The sequence below is a fragment of the Theropithecus gelada genome, unplaced genomic scaffold (assembly GCF_003255815.1).
Source record: "Theropithecus gelada isolate Dixy unplaced genomic scaffold, Tgel_1.0 HiC_scaffold_1260, whole genome shotgun sequence".
Classification (NCBI taxonomy): Eukaryota; Metazoa; Chordata; class Mammalia; order Primates; family Cercopithecidae; genus Theropithecus; species Theropithecus gelada.
Window position 1 is genome coordinate 902 of NW_020254218.1, and position 4,695 is coordinate 5,596.

The 4,695-nt window shown below is 40.6% G+C and overlaps 1 pseudogene; it reads right to left on the bottom strand.

Annotated features, from left to right (window-relative positions):
* Positions 1–1,573: 1,573 nt before the first annotated feature.
* On the bottom strand, positions 1,574–2,714 carry LOC112616894 (annotated as a pseudogene).
* Positions 2,715–4,695: the final 1,981 nt, after the last annotated feature.

Below are 4,695 nucleotides of genomic sequence, written 5' to 3' on the forward strand. Positions count from 1 at the left end.
TTCCAATAATACAACTCTCACTGGACTAATACGGTGCCTAAAATTACAGTAGTCTCTTATTGGCTGAAAATATATTACAAGTCCAGGGCAGTCTTAGCATAAGGGAAAGGCTAGAATCAAAAGACCAGCATTCTCTCTCATTTGTTTAACCTTAGTGAAGTTGTTTAACCTCTCAGTTTTTTCCTCTGCAAAATAGGGAATGAAATATATGCTTGCGAGATTACTGGTGTGCTTGGGGACATATTCTGCAAACTCTAAACTGCCATTTAAAATAAAGAGTTACTATCTTTCAGTAGGAAAAAAAAAAAACATTAATTTCTCAGAACCAACTGACTAATTTGAATTCTAGCCTATTACCTAATAAAACACTGAGAAAACAAGGCACAGGTAACTTTGAATTGGGATGGAGGAGATCTCCGAAGTGGGATAATATTTAAGAGGGGAGAACTAGGTATTTCACTCCAATGGGAGCCCCTCAAGTGGAATGGAACAAAATAAGGTGGCTACAAATGACGCTAGATGCAAGCATTGCCAACTTCTCAGTTTAGCCTCAGATCACCTCAATAAATGGCCCCAAATCAGAATGACTTACAACTCCAAATAGGTTCATTTATTCTTAAATTATGAGACAGGTATGGAGAGAAAGAGTGAAAATAAGATGCATCTTGGAATAATGCATTTGATTTGAGATATTTAAATTTTGGAAGCAGCCCTTCTCTATCAATCTCCATTTGAAATCAGGTTATTTCTATTTTTCATATTTGGAAGCACACAGCTATAATACCAGAGTCAGAGGAGGAATTTTGTAGATGCAGGAAAAATAATACTGAATTGCTGTTCTAATTGCCCTACAGACTTAGCCTATATAAATAATTATTCATAATCTTCTTTTATTCTGTAGTGTAATAATTTATTTTTCTTTTGATGGCAATGAAATAGGTTCATTTATTGAGGCCGTAAAGATGAAAATGAGAAACTGAAAAAAGATGAAGTTAAGCACTAGAGAAAAAAAGCATTTGAGTAGTTAAAATACTAAGCAGTAGAAGTAAAGGTTTTTGTTTTTTTTTTTTCATTTCAAGCTTTCAAAAATGTTATGTGAAGGTGAATCTTATGCACTTAGACTCAAGAGAAAGAATGAAAATGTTGATTTGAGGAAATCTCACAATTCTTTTATATTTTCTACTACACAAAGCTAAAACCTATATGCCTTCTTACTAAATTAACTTTATGGCAATGTTGAACATTTTTTAAATAATTAAAATATTATTTACTAACCTCATGAAGCAGTATTTTTTTCCTCTATACATTTCTTTACCCTACAAATCACTAAAATATGCTTTTTATCCTTTTTTTCATTTCCTACAATAAACATAATGGCATGTATTTCTTTCTTATTTAATACACTTAAGGATAATGATAAAAGATACCTGACCAGGTATATTGTCCAGCTATTCTGAATTGAACAGACTGAGACTTGGAGCTGTTATCTAGCCAAGTGGTTTTTTTGTTTGTTTGTTTTCAGTGGAAAATAATTTTTATTGAGACCCCACCAGCTGCAAAATCTGTCCCTGACATTAGCTCCTTCTTCCTTTGCAATTTGGCCTTTCTTGAGTGGTCGGTCCCATGAATGCTTTCTTCTCCTCCATGGTCTGGAAGCGGTCATGTACAAACTTGGAGGTGGTGTCAATGAACTTAAGGTCAGTCTTCTCCAGAGCCTGCCATTTGGTCTGCACCAGCAAGGACTTGCAGAGGGTGGACACTCGCTTCTTAGTTCCCACCACACGGCCTTTCAGCATGAGAAAGTCACTGGTCACTGCACCATAGTGGACAAAGCCACACAGAGGGTTGATGCTCTTGTCAGACAGGTCACAGTCAGCGGAGGCATTATTCTTGATCAGTTTGCCGCCCTTGATAAGGTAGCTCTGGCTGATCTCATAGATCTTTTTGTTGATCTCAGTGCAGTGATGGTACTCTTTCTGCCCAGTGCGTGCCCCAGAGAAGTCCACACGGGCAGGATGCCATGCCCCAGTACAGGCTACCTTGAACAAGCCTCAGCAGATCTTGTGGGACAGCTTCTTGGTGTGCCAATGACTGGTGACCCCTTTGTAGCCTTTGTTCTTGGTCACCCCAATGGCATCAATCATCTCGTCCTGCCCAAACACCTGGTTCACAGGTACCTGCTGCTCAAGCCTGTCGCGGGCCCAGTCCAGCTTCTCAGCCACAGTGCCTCTGTTCACCTGGATCTCCATCAGGTGGGCCTTCCTGTGGTGCAGAGGAAGCAGGCGCATCTGGTTATGGGTAATGATATGGATGACTTGGCAGTACTTCTTCATGCTGCTGAAGTCTTTCTCCAGCTGCTTCTTGCCATCCTCATCCCGCCATTTCTTGCAGTACTTGGTAAAGGCCTTCTTCTTAGATTTATGCCAGTTCTTATAGAAATGACTCTTGCACTCATCACTGATGTGCTCAGCGAAGATGGTCTTGAAGGTCCAGAGGTCTCAAGGGGTTCCTACGTAGCCCACAATGCCCACAACCACCATGGATGTCTCCACAATGGTCACAGCCTCTACCACCTCCTTCTTGTTCACCTTGGATCCTGGCCTGTCGACTTCCCACATGATGTGGGTCATGCCAGCCTTGTATCCCAGGAAGGCTGTGAGGTGGACCGGCTTGGAAGGGTCATCTTTAGGGAAGCTCATCGCCTCCTTGTGATGCCTGCTGCTGCACTTCCAAGGCAGGAAGCTGAGGGACCCCAGTCTGGGACCAGGTCTTGAGATGGAGTCTTGCTATGTTGCCCAGGCTAGAGAGCAGTGGCACGATCTTGGTTCACTGCAACCTCTGCCTCCCAGGTTCAAATGATTCTCCTTCCTCAGCCTCCTGAGGAACTGGGATTACAGGCGCCCACAACCATGCCTGGCTAATTTTTTTTTATATTTGTAGTAGAGACAGGATTTCACTATGTTGGCCAGGCTGGTTTTGAACTCCTGACCTCAAGTGATCTGCCCACCTCAGCCTCCCAAAGCACTAGGATTACAGGAGTGAGCCACTGCACCCAGCCAGCCAAGTGGTTGTCTTACCTTCTGGGGATGTTCTGCAAATGCGCATTGTTTTACTTGCCTTGATTCTCTGCCTAGATGTTTATAAATAACCCAGGATCATTAAACCAAACATAATAAACAGACGAATAATCAATAACAATATAGTATGATAGATAGTGTAATAAAAGTGCTGTAAGATTAAACAATATTGTCACATCACATTGTGAGGGCCATCAGGGACTTGCTTGTGTACTATGTGCAATGAAGGAGATGCATATTACTTTTCTGTTGCTGTGTAGCAAATCACCACAAGCTTAGCAGCTTAAAACAATACCCACTTGTTGATTTCACAATTTCTATGGGTCATGCATCCAGGCCTAACTTAACTGGGTCCTCTGCTCAGGGTCTTAACCCAGATGTTGGCTGGGCTGCATTCTCATCAGGAGCTTGAGATGCTCTTCCAAGCTCACATAGGTGTTGGCAGAATTCCATTTCTTGCAGCTGTAGGGTTGAGGTCCCCATTTTCTCGCAGGCTGTCAGCCAGCAGGTACTCTCAGTTCCTAGAGGCTGCCCACAGTTCTTTGCTACACAATCCTCTCATCGGGTGTCTCACAAAATGGATGCTTACCTCTTCAAGACCATCAGGAATATTTCTTTTACCAGTCTGTTAGAACAGAGTTTTATAAAACTTGACATAACCACAGAGGTAACTCTCTCACCACCTCGGCTTCCTACCAAGAAAGAAAGTGAAATGAAAGTCAAAGTTTGCAAGATGGTAATAGTGGTGTCAGGAAGAAATACGGATGTAAAGAAAGAAATCAAGTTAAAAGATAATGGGATTTTACCAAAGAAAGGAGTTTTCCATTAGAAAGACCGAAAGTAGAATAAAAAGAGCTAATCTATACATCAACAGAGTGAGAGATTTGCATGAAGCAGACTTCTAAAAGCTTAGAAAAGAAGAAAATAATGAGAACTTGGGGGAAAGTGTCCTTTATCTGAGGATTATTTTTCATTTTCTATAAAGTGGAAATTTTCTTCAGGCATTTATAAGTGTAAACACTGGGGTTTGTTTCAAAACCAAGTTAAGAATAATATATTTCAATATCCTCATTCACTAAAAGTAACTTTAGATCTAACTTTATACATGATATTAAACATTATGTACATTTTTATTTTCCCAAAATAATGACAGCTACTTATCAAGTACCTACCATACAGTATGCACTGAGCTTTGTAAAGATTGCCTCAATTCTTACAGCCCTGAAAAATATTAATATACATATTTTACAGGTAAGAAAGTTGAGATGCCAGGATATGAGGTCAAACTCCACAGGAGCTCAATTCCCATTGTATTCCAAGTGAGCTACACATCCAGGATTTGAACAACCTGGTCATATCAAATGACTTGTCCACATTCTCCCACCTAATAAGAAGAGGAAGCTCAGGCCTTCTGGCTCCAAAGCCTTCTCTCTCTTTACACTGCACCAAAAAGTAAATTTCCATTGATTCAAAATTCCAGGAAATTCCACATTCTTATTTGAGCTGCAGTTTTGTAGAGTTACTTCTTTACTGGGTATTTATTAAGCCTTTACTATCTGCCAAACACGGTATTTGGTGTTCCACGTGTTATTTCCTTAATCGTCACAGCTTTCTGATG